Raw genomic sequence first — 16861 nt, 5'->3', positions numbered from 1 at the left:
CTCTCTCTCTGGCCTGACGTCTACAGTGTCATTCGAAAGCTTCCTTGTGCCTCCCTGTACTGTCCCATAAAGGCGAGTCTCCCTGGTAGCGCCGATGGAGAAGAGAAGCCACTTCTCAGGAATGCGAGGAGAAATCTTCTTGCTCTTCATTGGCTCTGATTTGGTTTGGGGCCCAGCTTGGACACCGGCCGCGGCTACATGGACAGGCGAAAACCCATCACAGCCTGCTCTTGGTGCGGGGACTGAGCTACTTCCTGCAGCTGTGGGGAGAATGGGTGTTCAGTGGTCAAAGCTGACAAGTGTCACAAGGATATCAGGGTCTGGATGAGAGCTCCCAAAAGGCTCCAGCATAGACTGAGCAGCGAAAAGGTTGAGTTGTGTTTTTTTAGATCAGGATAAGGAGGAAAAAGCATAACACTTTGTGTCCTGCATTCCACTTTTCAGGACTTCGCCTGAAAACAAAACAAAAAAAAATCCCCTACCGAAAAGCCGTCCCTCACAGTGTTCTTTACGCAGAAGAGTATTAGACCTCGTAAATATGTAGGGCTGGGGGAGGCGGAACAAATTCTTACGTACGTTATTGAATTATGGTAGTAAAAATACTGTCTTCGTGTGGATAAATGCGGAATAATAAATATCACTAGATGTGCTAGGATATTTAATGAACACAGGGATTGATGAAAAGCAAATATATGTTTCAGTTTTGTTTTCCACAAATATCACACTGTTTGCATAATCATAAGAACACATCAGAACAGAGTCTGGGTTAGGTAAGGGATAAATGCTGGAGCTGGGGTGCGGTCCAATGACCTTTCCCAGTCTAGTTCCTTAGACTAGTGGTTTGACCTCAGCAAGCTTCGGCTTCCCCAGATGTAAGACAGAGACGATGGCGACAGTGCCACCTCATGAGGCTGTCGCGAGGGTTAAACGAACACTCCGTCTATCTGGTCTAAGTATTATGCACACAGTGTCTGGTACACACCAATCTTTCGATGTGCCCTGGAGGTTAGGAGCAGGACAGGCGGAGGGACACCTTGTAAAGACCAGACTGGCTGTGACTGCATGTAACTGGCATCAGATTTGTAAAACAGCTTTATTGAGGTATAATTGACATGCAATAAAGAGCGCATGTTTAAATTATACAATCTGACAAGTTTTGACAGATGTAAACACACTTGAAACCATCACCACCACCGAGATAATGCTCCTATCACCCCCAAAAGGTCCTTATTCCCCTTGGTAATCCTCCCTCCCACCCCGCCACCCCCCTCCACCCCAGATAACCATGGGTCTGCTTTCTGTCAACATAGATTAGCTTGCATTTCCTAGAATTTCATGGCAGTGGAATCAGAGACATTATGTACTCTCTCTCTCTCTCCTGGCTTCTTTCATTCAACTTGTTTTGAGATTTGTCCACGTTGTTGCACGTCCTCGAAGCCAGCTCCTGCTTTTTTATTACTGACTAGTAATAGCCGCTGGGTGGGTAGATCACAGTTAGCTTCCCCAGCCACCTGTTGGTGAGCAAGTGGATTGTTCCCAGTCTTTGGCCATTCCATAGAGTTGTTATGGGCTTTTACTTGCAAGTCTCCGGGTGGACATATGCCTTCGTATGTCCTGGGTAAATACCTACCCGTAGACCTGCAGGATTGTAATGTAAGTATATATATAGCTTTACGAGAAGCTTCCCGGCAGTAAATGTGCCATTCCAAGTGTGCACTTTGCAGGTGGAGCCATTCCAGAGTTCACTGGACCTCGGAGCCACAGGCAGGACAAACCCATTGTAGACTTCGGGTTCCCAGACCGGGGGCAGATGATAATTAGAGTCAAGATGAGGAGTCTGACAGGAGCCTCATCTGAAGGGGGGCCAAGCATGAGCACGAGAACAGCCCAGGTGCCCATCTTTACAGGTAGCCGTAGAAGGGAGGTTGCTCATGACGGAAAGGTTCTGGAGCCAGGAGTCCTCTGCTCTTTGTCTCGTAGCCTCTCCCTTCAGAAGCAGGGCCCTGTGTGACACCCTGCCTGGCTCATGGGGACTCTTTCCCAGGGCTGGACCTTGCCCTGATTCCTGCACGCATGCTGGGGTCTCGCTGAGGGACTCCCAAGTTTCTAGACAGAGACCCAGTTGCATTGGCTGACCTTGAGCCCACTGAAGCCTAAAGCCCAGGAGTTCCTGGAGCTCCTGCCTGCTTCAGCCTATCTTTGACCTCAAGCCCTGGACACACCCAGCTGCCCTGAGTGGGGCGGGCTCTGCCGCCTCTCTGTCCCACGCTCACCTCAGTTCTTATGCCCGGAGGGAGGTGCTCACACGTGTTGAGCCACCCACCTGCCCCCACACTGGTTAGGTCTTGACTTCTCCCACCTGGACTGTATATCTGGTCCTCTTCTGGCTGCTCTGCCTGGCTTCTCCTTCTCCAGCCCAATCCCTCAAACCAGCCTCCACAGATCGTCACTCTTAAGATGCAAAGCTGACCGGGTCTCTCCTCTGCTCCCCATTGCCTATGGTGGAAAGTTCTAGTTCCTTAGACTAGCAATCCAGGCCCTCCATGGACTGCGCCTCTGATCTTTCCAGCCTCTACTGCCTCTGTCCCTTGACCCTTCCCTGGGCTCTAGCCATTGCAAACCACCTTTCACTGCCTTTATACTTGCTGTTCCCCCCGCTTAGTACACTGCTTTTAAGTTCCTATGCCTTCATCAAGAACCAGCCTTCCCTTGGTTCCTCCCTTGGTTTTTTTTAAGATTTTTTTTTTTTTTAATTCGACAGAGATAGAGACAGCCAGCGAGAGAGGGAGCACAAGCAGGAGGAGTGGGAGAGGAAGAAGCAGGCTCATAGCGGGAGGAGCCTGACGTGGGGCTCGATTCCATAACGCCGGGATCATGCCCTGAGCCGAAGGCAGACGCTTAACCGCTGTGCCACCCAGGTGCCCCCCTCCCTTGGTTTTTGGCACCCTGTGCAGAACTTCACAGTGGCAGGGCGCCTGGCTGGCTCGGTCAGGAAGAGCATGTGACTCTTGATCTCGGGGTTGTGAATTCAAGCCCCACGTTGGGAAGTAGAGATGACTTAAAAATAAAATCTTAAGAAAAAACAAAAAAACAACCCTTCACGGTGGCAATAGTCACATTGTATTGGTTGTTCCATTGTATTTGTTTACCCGCCCAGCTGGGATTTCCACGTCGGGCTGTATCTTGCCTGTAGCTTAATCTTCAGTGGCTGGCACGGGGTACGTATACGTTGAATGAATGAGGGAAGAAACGAGTGAATGGCAGAGTGAGAGAGTGGGACAGTGACATGGCAGCACCCACAGTGCTGATGGCATGGGTGGGGTTGGAGCAGGCAAAGGATTGTAAGGAACCCAAAGAACAGAATAAAAGCATGAAGACACAAGGAGACGGCTCCAAGGGGGAGGGGAGGAAGTTGCCACAACAAGGTTCTAACCCCATCTCTCTGCATGGGTCCATCCTGTACCCGGGCTGCGTGCTCTGAAATCCCCCAGAATCCCTGTCATTTCCTCGTGTTTGTTATTTCTGCTACCCCTGTGAGGAAATGCTCCTTGACCCTGCCCTTGAGAAGAGTTGCTCAGGCCTTATCCAAGGCTGTTGGCTTCTTCGTATGCTGGGGGCTGAGAAGGGGACTGCACAGCTCACCCTTCCCCTGGGCACCAGGACCCTCCTGGCCGGGGAACCGTGGGGAGGGCCTGAGAGCTCAGCAGGCAAGGCCTGAGCCATATGGGTGAGAAGGTTGGGCCTGTGGGAAGGCGGAACCAGGAAGCCATGGGGTCTGGAGGTTGGGCCACTGGGCCCTGCTGCTGTCTCTGTCTGAGCCCCCCCCCCCCACCCCAGGTGGGTTTCCTGTCCTAGTTCTCTTGTACTTAGCCACATTCCTGATGACAAAGCACTCCATGCTCAGCCGGCTAAGGGAAGCAGGACTGATGGAAAGTTTTGTAGAGGGGTGTGGAGTCTGCTGTCCTCACCACCGTACCTTCAGGACCCAATACCATGCCGGGCACATGGTGAGGGAGATCAAGAACTGTGTCTAATGGATGGATGGATGGATGGGTGGGAAGGAAGGTTGTCTTGCCTGAGGCCAGAGGGCTGTAGGGGAGTAGCATCTCCGGGGTCCATTTCTGGTGACAAATGTGGCCATGAGAAGGTGGGACTCTCTTAGAGAGGGGGAAGAGGCTGGGGGTCTGAGTAAGGGGTCTCTTATGCTATCAAGCTCTCTGCTCCGATCTTGGAGGTCTGGGATTGGTATCACTGCGAAGCCTATCCCTGCTTAGAGATACCCCTTCCCCATAGCAGCGGTTCCCAACCTGTCTGGGCATCAGCATTTCCTGGGGAGCTTGAACCGTTCGTGATTACCGCTGCTCAGAATATGGCTGGATGGGCCCACAAAGTCTGTGTTTTTTAAAGTGTCCTGAGTGATTCTGCCATGTAGACAGGAGTAGGAACTCCCCCACCTACTGGATCAAGTTTAAACCCCCAACAAGGCATTCTGAGCCCTTTGCCATCGGGACCCAGTGCCCCGTGCAGCCTCATGCCTTGCCCCTCACCCCAAACATGTAGCCCAACAAAACCGCTCATGGTCCCCTCTCACTGCCCGAGACTTCACTCAAACTCATCTCTCTACTTGCCCCCTCCTCTACCTGGGGACTTCCATACATCCTTTGAAGCCCAGAAAATGCCACTTCCTTCCCCAGGAAGCTTTTCACACCCTTCTACCCAGCCAGGCAAAACTTTTATGTCCTTCCTGTGAATTTCACAGCACCTCCCACCACCTAAACCATAGCACCTGTCAGCCTGTTCAGTCATTATCTGATAATGCTTGCGTCAGACCATTTGCACCAGCAGCCCTGTTAAACCCTCCCAAACATCCTTTGAGGTAAATGAGGATGATGATGATGATGGTAGCAAAGACCGATTAGGCGGAAAGCCTGCTTGAAGCCCTCTGCCTATGTTGCTAGGCTCTTAAATCCTCCCAAGAGCCAGGTGAGGTAAGTATTGTTATTACCAGGCCCATCATACAGATGAGGAAACTGAGGCCCAGAGAGGCAAACACCCCTGCCCTGGGCCACACTGCATGTGGTAGAGCCGGGATCTCACCCAGGCAGCGCTCCAGATACCACAGTCTAACCCATCACACTTCAGCCCTTTTACACCTGAGGCTCAGGGAAATATTTGCCCAAACTCGCCATTCTCATAAGCAGCACAGACATTCTTTGCACCCGGAAGACCCTGATTCCCAAACTCCACACTCCCACATGGCCCCTGTTTAAAGCTTTTGATAAGTAATCGCAAGCCAAGCCCCATTCCAGGCTCCCTTCCTCATCCCAGGACCCCCCAGAGACCTGCCCTCTCCTCTTCCTGGCCTGGCCTGACCTCTCAGCTCACTCCTACTCATCCTGCCCCACCTTGAGTTCCGTGGAAGGAACGCCCAGGCCTTGCTGAGGCCGCTGCAGCTGGTAGGCTGAAGTCCGACATCGTTGGCAAGCTTTGCTTCCCCATCCAGCATTCTGGACTGAGCAGTCTGGGGCAGTGGAGGAAGCAAGCCTCCTCCTCTCCCTGGGCCTCAGTTTCTCCATCTGTAAGGCAGAGAATGGCCTTGCTCTGGTTGTCTTCCAGGGCTGAGAAGAGGCTCTGGGGACCACAGGACAAGAGGTTTGTCAATGCTGGTGGTCTAGCCCTGAGCACCTCACTCCAGGGCCTGGTTAGAGGGGTGGGATCCCCAGTCGGCCTGCAACCCAACACGGCCACCCTGGCCGGTTACCTACCTTCCCTGGGCCCCAGCACCCCATCCAGCAAATGGGATCCCAAGAGAACCTCTGTACACAATCACTGTGGGCATGGACTGCGGAAAGGCACCGGGTACATGTAAAGGGCACCTAGCCCAGGGCAATACCTCCATACGTGAATGGTAGTGATTACCAAGTGAAGGGCCCTGCCTCCTTCTGAGGGGAGAGCAGACCAAAGTAGAATCATAGCTGGGAAGTCAGGCACCTTTTTGGACACACAAAAGTGGTAGCGTCTATCCAGTGGTAAATGTGGCTCTCCAAGGCGGGTCCCCAGCCCAGCCATCCCCCCACTGAGAATGTGCTACCAGTCCAGCCGGCTGACAGCAGGGCTTTGAAATCGCACTGCGATCGCAGATGTTCTTCAGCACGTGGTGAAGCTCTCGCTCTCGTGCACGCGCTTTTCTCACCCGATTCTTTACAGAGCCTGGAAAGGAGATTGCGTGGGCTTTGGTTCCAGGCTGGCCTGAGCTCCTGTTTCCAGTTCTGCTACTCATGAGCTGCATGATCTTGGGCAAGTTATTTCCCTACTCTGGGCCTCACTTTGCCTCATCTGTAAAGTGGGCAGGATACTCCCAACCTTTGAGGATCCCGTGAGAGTGACAGGTATCAGACATACAGAAAGCACATAACCCTTAAAGCTCTGCTACCCCTATGTTCTAGAGGAAGAAACTGAGGCTCCGAAAACCTCCGTTGCCAGCTCCACCACAAGAAAGAAGCTGGCCAGTTCTAGTCCAGGACCCCTGCTACCACACAGGAAGGTGACCCCCAGGTCACAAGTTTGGAGGCCATGAGGGATGGTTCTGGCTGTTCAACGCCAAGGACGTGGGGTCCTGCTTTATAGGCTTCTCCTTACAACTCTCATTAGTCAAAGGTGGCCAGGTCCAGGCCTTAATCATCGGGCCCTTCGGAGTGGGTCAGAGGGGAAAGGGCAGACCCAAGATGGGTGTGGCAGGTGTGGCAGGTGTGGCAGGTGTGGCAGGTGAGGCCGTGTGCCCTGTGACTACCGGAAGACCCGCAGACACTGGGCCGGAAAGCAGAGCCCTTGTCCCGATCGACCGCCCAGTGAGGACACAGTGACCTCATCTCCACTGTCAGGAGCTCAGCTGTCAACACTGTGTTCCTTCTTACAGCCTGAGTCAGCGGGATGGAAACACATTGCATCGCACTGGCTTCATGTCTGCTGATTTTATTAGGGCCACTTCTAGATAAAGAAAGTTATATTCAGAATGATTTGCATTGATACCAGCAGGCTTGATAAGTTTTTCCACATTGGGGCTTGTCCTCGTGAAACCCTCCTTATTGGCCCCAGCGACAATGCTGTAAGGAAGCCTGGGCTCTGCTGCTGGAGACAGCGGAGAATGTGACACCGCGTGCAGAGGACGGCCCCCGCCGGCGTCCGGCTGAATGCCACCGCATGAGTAAATTAAGCTTCGCCATGGGGAGCAGAAATGCCGAATCCACAAAATCATAAGAAATAACACATCATTGCTGTTCAAAGCCACTAAGTTTGGAGTCGTTATTCCATTCCCCGGCAATAGATAGCTGAGACCCTGCAGCGTTTGCATTTCCGAGATTTTCAGAATGTATGTAGACCCTTAGAATAGAAGCACCTGTGTCTGAGCTCCCAGTGCCCCGTGTGCCCCCCCAAGCCCCCCACCAAGGCAGAGCCTCAGCTGCCGCCGGCCAGACGCTGTGTGCCTTTCACAGACACCATCACGTACTAGAGGCTTAGTCCTTACTGAGTGAGCGAGTAAATGTCTTGGCACACACTGCGGCCCTGTACGGCTTGTTGTATCATTACTCAACTGATACTCATTCTTCAGAAAAAAATCAGAAAGAGGCAGATATTACGCAAGAGGAAAAAAAAACTATTACCCCTTCCTCTACTACCCATAATTTCAACGTACGTTTAGCATGTATGTATAGAGACTCAATTACATTACGTATGCATATTTACTTTGAAAAACGTGATAGGGGAGCCTGGGTGGCTCAGTCGGTTGAGGTTAAGCATCTGCCTTCGGCTCAGGTCATGATCTCAGGGTCCTGGAACCGAGCTGGGGTCATCAGGCTCCCTGCTCAGCGGGGAGTCTGCTTCTCCCCCTCCCTCTGTGCCCCCCCACTCATGCTTGCTTTTTCTCTCTCTCTCTCTCTCAAATGAATAAATCTTTAAAAACAAAAAAAGAAAAATGTGATAAGCGTGCTGTTCTATAACCTGTTTTATCGTTCAAAAATATCTGGACTTTCTTTCCATGTCCATGAATGTATATCTCCATTTCACAGCATTTTTAACAGACGCACACATTTGCCTGTGTGTCTCCGTGGGGAATCACACACCTTCCTCTGCCCCACCCCCACACAGAGGTGAGCCCAGCCAGCCTGCAATGTGCTCTATGACCCAATCACCTGACCACAGCCAGCTGGACCCAAGATGAACATCTCACCCAGACTGGGCTCATGGGCTTCCCTTGTCTACACACTTACAATCAGGACCAGGAGACAGTCAAGTCTGCCTGAGGGTCATTGAAATGGTCCCATGTATCTCCTGGCATCGTGCAGTGGCATAATCTGCTGTGTGGAGACATGCCTGTCTGGGCAGAGGAAGAGGAATAAAGCAGGGCTGAGTGACACAGACCATCCTGGTGGCAGCCGTCTCGCTGCATGCAAAGCGGTGTCAGCGCCCAACTGCCTTTCTGCTCCTGGTTTGTGGGGCATCTCTGGAGCCTTTCGTGAGTTCTCCGTTGTTGGTGGAAGTTGGCGTGAATGCATTTATGCTTGCAACCAGAAATTCCTAACAATTACTACTCTATTCTATGAGTATAAGAAAGAAGGGACGCTCCACCACGAGGCCAGCCCTCTGGGAACCAGTAAAAAGAACAACCCAGCACTTTCTAGAAGCAGAGGCTCTACCAGCCACCCGCCTTACAAAACTGGGTACACAGGGGGCGCCTGGGTGACTCAGTCCGTTCAGCGGTTAAGCATCTGCCTTTGGCTCGGGTCATGATCTTGGGGTCCTGGGATCAAGCCCTGCTTCTCCCTCTCCCTTTGCCACTCCCCCTGCTTGTGCACGCGCTCTCTCTCTTTCTCAAATAAATGAAGAAAATCTTTAAACAAAACAAAACAAAACCAGGTACACAGGATGGAATGCAAGCTGCCTAAGTGGAGGGCTCCACAGCCGAGCAAGCAAGGCCCTCTCTCCATGCTGCGGCCTCCACCTTCCAGCCTCAGCAGCATATATCTGTTGGGCACCTGCCTTACGCAGGGCACGGTGCCCAGGGCATAGATGCATACGGATGCATAGATGTCCATGTGTGACTTTGGACAAGTCATTTCCACTTCTCTGGGCCTCAGTCTTTTCCTGTGTAAATAGGTTGAAATGTACAATCTGATTATCTTTCCAGCTCTTATATCTATAAATCTAAGCCAGGGTCTCAGTCCCAGCGCCCCAGGAAGAAGGTACACATGACAAGCTCTAGAACTGGCATTGGACTTTCCAAACGCCTTCATCCATTGTCTCTTGTGATCCTCCCAACAGCCCCAGGAGGCAGGGCTCTTTAGGCCAATTTCAGGGATGTGGAAATGGGAGACACAGAGACAGAAGCAAACTGCCTGGGGGCACACAGCTGTTGAATGGAAGAACTGGAAATTTAAATCCAAGTCTGAGCCAACTGCACCACTGAGAGAAGGATCAAATAACCCTTGACTTTTATTAGCATAGTTTTAAAGATGAGGAAAGTTTCTCTGAGGTCCCTAGAGCAGTCCAATTCATAGAGACTGAAAGTAAAAAGCTGGTCGCCTCGGAATGAGGGTCCAACAGGCAAGGCGTTTGCCTTGGGGAAGATGAAAAAGTTCCAGAGATGGAGGGTGGTGATGGTTTCCCAACAGCACAAACATTACAGGACTTAATGCCACTGAGCCACACACTTAACAAATGGTTACAACAGTAAATTTTACGTTCTGTATATTTTACCACATTTTTTTTTTTGAATGAGAAAAATGAGGTCTAGCAAGATCAACGGGGTAGGTGTGGAGCAATTTATGAGAGTTCTAGGGACAGACTGGGCTCAGTTCTCAGATCTGCCACTCGCTTCCTTGCCTGACCTGGGGCACATTGCTCTGGAACTGTGCCTCAGTTGCCCTCCCTGTAAAATGGGGTAGCACCGTACATCTGGGATTGCTTAGAAGAATTAAAGAAAAGAAGTCCATGCCAACCACTGAGCCACGTGCCTGGCATGCAGCGAACTGTCCCTACACATGACTTCTAATGACAGCGTCTCTCAACCCAGAGCCAGAAGGGCCTAGCAGGGCACCTGTTAAAACCCCTTCATTACAAAATGAAAGAAACCGAGGCTTAGAAAGGCTTAGAAAAGGATTTGTCTAAAATCACCCAGCAGACCCATAGCAGGGCCCAGCGAGGACCAGAACCACCACCGCTCTCTGAGCACAGAGATCTCTGTCCCCAGCCAGCCCACATTACTTTTCCTTTCTACAGAGCTAAGTTGCCATGGATTTGGGGCATGAATCTCAAGCCTCAAGGAGGAAGGGAGGGCTTCTCCGGGCTCTCAACTGGTTTTCACTCTCCCCCTTCTGAAGTGTGAGTCAGCTCTGGTATAAAGGGTGAGTCAGCTGGCTTCTCCGTGATGAAGGTGCGTGTGATGAAGGTGCGTGTGACTGCCAGGTGGCATCCAGGTGGGGGCTGGGGGAGGGGGTGAGCACAATGTGACACCTGCTGGGTCTCACAGCTGCTTGCTGGGGGGATGAGCTGCATGCTGCTTCTGGATCCAAACAGCTGCAAGGTGCAAGAGGTCCAGGTTTCATACCTCCAACGTGCTACCAAATTCCTCCTTCGGTCGACCTCGAGCAAGTGGCTTTAACTCCTGCGTGCCTCGGTTCCCTCAACCCCCCCATGGAAATGTGAATAAATCTAGTCTTGCCCTCCGCACAAGGTGTGAGGGGTAAAGGAATGATGTGTGGGAAGGTTCCTTTGCGCACTTAAAAAGTTGCATCAGCATAAAGGACAATGTTATTTCATTTCTCAGGAGGAATAAGGTTCTAAGAGCAAAACAGAGCCCAGCCAAGCTACTTACTTGTTTTTCCATCAGTCCTTGGACTTTTCAGGGTGGCTGAGACCCTCGGGTCTCCTTGCTCTTCCTACCAGAGGGTGCCAGATTAATTCCTCAGTGTCAACCTTAATGGAGAGTCTCCTGGGCCCCGGGCCCAGGATCAAGTCACTGAACCCCCCCCCCCGAGCCCCGCAGGCTCAGGACTATTTTGAGCTCCATTTCACAGAGAGAAAACTGAGGCTCCCAGAGAGAGCAACTTGTCGAAGACGGGCCACCGGCAGGGTGGGGCTGGGCCATGAAGCCAACTTCCTGGCTATTCCAGCATTCTCCCTCTCCCTAGGCTAGAGAAAGAAAACCCTGGGGGCTACATCAGGGCCCCTCCTTCCAACTCCAGGGACCCCCAGAAAACAATACATGGAAACTGAAACAGGTTGATTCCTGCCACCCTGAAGCAAATCAGGCTCTGTGAATGTAAAACGCAGGCAATATTAATCCTATTTACCATTTTTCCAGTATTTATTATATGCTAGTCACCTGACAACCATGTTCTCACTTCCTGTTCTCACTAAATCTCTGAAGTAAGTACTGAGACTCTCATTTTATGGTTGGGGAAATGGAGACTCAGAAAGCCCAAGTCAAATGCCCAAAGACACACAGCTAGCTGATCTGTCCCCAAGGTGCTCTGCTCACCCCGTATCACCGACAGACCCCTCATTCATTCATTCCTTGCTCCATTTCTTTATTAAACACTTATAGCCTCTTCCTTGTGCTAAGTAACTAGCTGGACAGGGAAAGACAGGAGTGCCTGAGCCCCTGCCCAGAAGAGGTCATTATCTAGGGAAAGATAAGGCTCAAATAAATTGTAATCTAAGTGATAAGCGCCAGACCCAGGTCCGAGGCTGGTGCTGGTGCGGGGCCAGTCACCTCCATGAGTGGTGCTCCTCAGAGCCTTGGTTAGTTTATTTTTTTCATCGAGGGGCTGAACTGACATTTACTACCGACCGGTTCACTACCTGCTACCTACTCCCTGACTTGGGCGAATTACTTCACTTCCCTGAATCTCTGTTGTCTCTTTAAGAAAACGGGAGAGAGGGGAGCCTGGGTGGCTCTGTTTGTGAAAGCGTCTGCCTTCAGCTCAGGTAATGATCCCAACAGGATCCCAGGGTCCTGGGATCCAGCTCAGCAGGGAGTCTAATTCTCGTTCTCCCTCTGCCTCTCCCCTTGTTCGCGTTCTCTCTCTCAAATAAATAAATAAAATAAAATCTAAAAAAGAAAATAGGAGAGAAAAACATTCATCTCATCAAGTTCTTGTGGGAATTAAATTAACTGGGATGATACTGTATTCATTCATTGAACAAGTATGTACTGAGTCCCAGTCTGCGCCCTGTCCTGTTCTTGGTGCCGCATCTGCTGGAGGAAGTGGAAGGTAGACATTCCCTTGGAACCATGGAAAGATTTGGGTTTTTTATTTTTTTATTTTTTATTTTTTTTTTTAAAGATTTTATTTATTTATTTGACAGAGATAGAGACAGCCAGCGAGAGAGCGAACACAAGCAGGGGGAGTGGGAGAGGAAGAAGCAGGCTCATAGCGGAAGAGCCTGATATGGGGCTCGATCCCACAACGCCGGGATCACGCCCTGAGCCGAAGGCAGATGCTTAACCGCTGTGCCACCCAGGCGCCCCAGATTTGGGTTTTTTAAGCCAAAAAAAAAAAAAAAAAAAAAAAAAAAAAAGAAAAAGAAAAGAAAAGAAAGAAATCTTGTAATTGTGCATACAGAAAAGCGCAAAAATTGGAAGTGTACAGCTCAATGAATTTTCACAAGCTGAACACACCCCTGTGACCAACACCCTGATTACAAAACATTACCAGCGGGGTCAGGACCAGGGTATGGCAAGTGAGGCAGTCACCTCCACGTTAAAATTTAAGGGGTATGGAAAGCTCAGTCATCAAGATAAACTGTGCTTCAATGTGAGATTTTTTAAAAATCTAAATTAATGCAAAAAATCCACGATGACAAAATATCAAAATTTTAAATAAAGACAGGATTAGCAATAGTGCCTGAGTCATGTGAAAGCTCAGGGCAAAAGGAAAACATCGGTAATGTTGATCCTGCCTTACCTTCGTCCCAGCCCCGATACCAGCCCCTCTCAGAGTCACTGCTTCACCTTCAAGGGTAACTATTATTGAGGCGTCTAATCCCCTAGGTAAGTTTTGCCTGTTTTTGAACTTTGGACACATGAAATCACACTCTTTTGTATACGGCTTCTTTCGCTCCACATTATGTCTGTGAGATGCAACCGTGTTGGGGCACGCCCTGGAAAGACCTTTAAACAAGGGAAGGATGCAGCGGCCGGGGTTTAGAGAGACCAGTGCGGTGGTGGGTGGGAGCATGCATACACAGGGGTTCTAGACTGTGCTGGCTCGTGGGGATGAACAGGAGTGGGTGAAGTCCAGTGATAAGGATAGAGGTCACAGGACTGACTGGATATTGGGGATGAAGGAGAGAGAGGAGGCAAGGAAGATGCTAGGTCTCTGCCTTGGCCCGCCTGGTGGAGAGAGGAGCCATCTCTGGGGTGGGGACTGGGAGGGAGGGGAAGATGAGTCTAGATGTAAATAAGGTGAGCGCCAGGTAACCTGTGGGACATTCAGAGAGCTGACCTGGAGGCATCTGTCCAGATAAGCCTGGCACTCAGCAGAGAATGGAGGAGGGATATGTTCCCCCTGCATCCCCCAGCATCAGCAAGCAGGTGGCAGCCCTGATGAGAACGCTAGCAGAGGCCTGGGGAAAGGCACGGCAAGGATAAAGAAGGGGAGCTGAACAGTTCTTTGAGAGCAGGTGGTTTGAACAGGTGTGCTAATCAGAATGAAAATATCAAACACACAAAACCGTCCTGCTTGGCCCATCAGGCCTTCCTGGAGTCCAGCACCGCGTTTACCTGCAGCCTGGGAGGATTTGAGTTGCAAAACATCCTGAGGATTAGGGGCTCTCCCGTCCCAACCCAGGCCAGCCCCCCTTGCATCATCGGCGGTGGCTGACTCAGCAAAGCTTCTTCTCCGGGACGCTTGCCTTTAAAGGCAAAAAAGAAAAAAAGAAGAAGTAGAAAAAAAAAAAAACAACAACCTCTTCCCGGGTGCCTTACTCACTCTGGACTCGGGGAGCAGCTAGGACCGCCCAGCAGAGCTCCGCCCGAGCCCACGTGCGTGCTCCGAGGCACGCACCCCGCGGCCGCCGGGCCACCTGGCACCGCCCCTCCAGTCCCCCGAGAGCCCTTCCTCCGACTGGCTGGGGCTGGAACTGCTTGGAATCAGACCCAGAAAAAGTCCGAGTTCCTTCCAGAGCTAAAGGCAGCCTCCAGGGAACAAAGCTGCCAGTGTGAGCGCAGCTTGGGCTTGAGGGGGAGTGAAGGGGGCCCTCGGTCCCTCCAAGCCGAGCACTAGGGCTCCGCAGCCTCCTCCCAGCCTTCTTTAAAGCCGCAGGGTAAGGGAGGCTTGAGGGGAGATTTCTCCCCGCCTTTCCCCTGCTCAGAAACCCTCCATGGCTCCCCACTACCCACGGAATAAAGTCTTAAGTCCTATAACCTGGCAATTGAGGGCCTTTATGGCCCCATCTCTTCAGCTTCTTTTGCTCCAATTCCCCGAAACTTCATCTCCTCTCTCTGTCTCTCAACTCCATCCACAGGGGCTGCTTCTCGGGGGCTCTGCGGCTCAGGCTGCACCTTCCTGCCCTGCTCCCAGCATTAGCTCCTCGTCTCCCCTCCCCCGCCTCCCAACCTTCCAGGCTTAGACGCCTTTTAGGCTTTCCCTGGTGTTCCCTCTCTGGTTGGAGTTAAATTCTGTTTCCCAGGACTCAGCCACCCCCAAAATAAACTAGCCCACCTGAGAATCTAACCTCTGATCCAGTGTTAATAGCTTCTCGTGAATTTACCTCAAAACTGTAGCCTCTACAGGGTCATAAAACTTTTACGGAGGGACAACACCTAGAAATGGAATTTCAAGCAGATAATGGGGGTCTGTTTGGGCAGGTATGGTGCGGTGGGGCAAAAAGTAAAGCTGTTTTTCTGGTCACTCTGCTTTGTCTTCCAGTGCTACCTGGACCAGAGGAGGGGCATTTGATTTGACATCATGAATTAGGACTGTTTATTTGGATAAACTTTTATACACATCCATTTTTCCTCAGGCCGATCCAGGAGGGAACTGTTATACCCATTATACGGATGTGAGTCTTGAGGCTCAGAGAGACGGGATTTGCTCAGTGACGTTTGGTAAGTAAGCGGCAGAGCTGGGACTCAGGAGTCTGAATCCGGGGGTCCACCCTCAGTCTCTGAATGCTGTCTAGGGATTCTTCCTTCCTTTCAGCAATTACCCTCTGCCCGTCTGCTGTCTTTACACATGTTCTTCCCTCTGCCAAGAATGGCCTTCCCTACGAGCTACGCGGTGAACTCCCATTCAGCCTTCTAAACCCTGCTCAGCATCCCCCTTCCCTTCCCTGAAGCTCTCTCTACTGCCTCTCCTTCCTCTATGGTACAAGTTCTCCTCCCACACACACACACGTTCTTATCCCTGTACACTCCACTTGGTATTACTACAGTCCATTTCTCCTCTTGCATCCTTTCCAGTCTGGGGGCTCCATAAGGCTAGCAACAGATTCACATGCCTCTGACCCTGGGGAAGTGACCCACACAGGGCTGGCCTAAAGAAGGAAAGGGAGTCTGGTGGTGAGTGTGACCCTTGGGCTGAGTAAGACATATCCACAGCTGGGAAGAGGCATACACAACAGACTGGGCGTGCTTGGAAACAGGGAGCTATGGAGGCTTTGAGCCGGAAAGTGTCAAAATCAAAAAGTTACTTAAGGAAAGACTGCAAGTGTTGGCAGGACATAGGCAGGCTAGCTACTCATCTGATCATTCATCACTGCCTGCCTTCCCTCCTTCGCCCATGTGTCTACACCACAGACACCATCCTCAAGGTGCCCCATCTGGGGGAAGACAGACAGGACCAGCAGCACATAAAGAAACACCAAAGGGTAAAGATTCTCTCTTGGGGTACTCTGGGGCACTTTCCAGAAGTCCCATTGCAGAGGTCCTCTGTGCCATCAGAAGCACTATGGCACACGGAGGGGAGGGAGTCAGGCAGAGGAAACTGGAACAAAGGTAGAGATGAAGAAACTGCTGGTGGGAGAGGTGAGGCCGAGAGCTTGTAAACTACCCAAGGGCCTGCTCCCTCTCAGGCAGCATCAGACATATGAGCCTGAGAGTGATGGTCGTGACTAGAGGAGGAGAGACCAGACCAGAGGAGTGGAGGCCCTGCAAACAGCAGGGGGAGAGGGAGGAGGGATGAGGTGGTACAGAGAGTGAAAGCAGCAGGGCTTAGTGGCCTCTGGTACCTGGGGGACAGGAGGAAGCCCCAAGCTTTGCAGGCTGAGCAGCTGGGAGACCACAGAAACAGAAGCCGTGCGCAGACGTGTGCAGGGAAGAGGCCTGCTCCAAGCCCAGCCAGGGTGCCCCCTTGGCAACACTGGACACAGTCTGGGCAGAGGAGTCCAGGAGTCATGTGGTCAGCTCGGCCTCCTCCTTTCCAACTGAAAGTAACCCCTCCCTGTCCCTCTCCACAGGGAAAGGGATGTTCAGCCTAACCTCAGGACTTTGGACTTGGGGGTCCCTCCCTTCGCGCTGTCTCAAGTAAGACGCGGGTTTAGAAGAGCAAATAAGGTGAAATGATACTACCACTCAAGAAGGACTTGCTGTGTGTTCACAAGTGCTGAGTACTTCAAGGACTTATCTGGAAATTGTATCTCTCGTGACAGCACATGAGCCTGGAGGTGGTATTCATTCCGTTTTACTGGTATTAAGACTGAGGCTCAAAGGCCAGCATGTTGCCTGGGATCGTGCTAGGACTGGTATACAGTAGAGCTGGCTGAAACCCAAGGACTCCTGTATTCTTACCGTTCCTGTTTTTCACACTTACCTGTCGCCATAGATTCACACGTACTGTCAGGAGTAGAAAAGACTTCAAAA

The 16861-nt window shown here is 51.4% G+C and overlaps 1 long non-coding RNA gene across 1 annotated transcript; it reads left to right on the top strand.

Annotated features, from left to right (window-relative positions):
- The first annotated feature begins 13967 nt into the window (after positions 1 to 13967).
- Positions 13968 to 16593, top strand: LOC117798164. Its single transcript, XR_004622854.1, has 3 exons — positions 13968 to 14325; positions 15025 to 15109; positions 16459 to 16593. It is a non-coding gene; the product is annotated as an uncharacterized LOC117798164 (long non-coding RNA).
- Positions 16594 to 16861: the final 268 nt, after the last annotated feature.

This window comes from Ailuropoda melanoleuca, chromosome 2 (assembly GCF_002007445.2).
Source record: "Ailuropoda melanoleuca isolate Jingjing chromosome 2, ASM200744v2, whole genome shotgun sequence".
NCBI classification, from domain to species: domain Eukaryota; kingdom Metazoa; phylum Chordata; class Mammalia; order Carnivora; family Ursidae; genus Ailuropoda; species Ailuropoda melanoleuca.
Note: the sequence above shows the minus strand (reverse complement) of the source record. Positions and strands in the feature narration are given on the sequence as shown.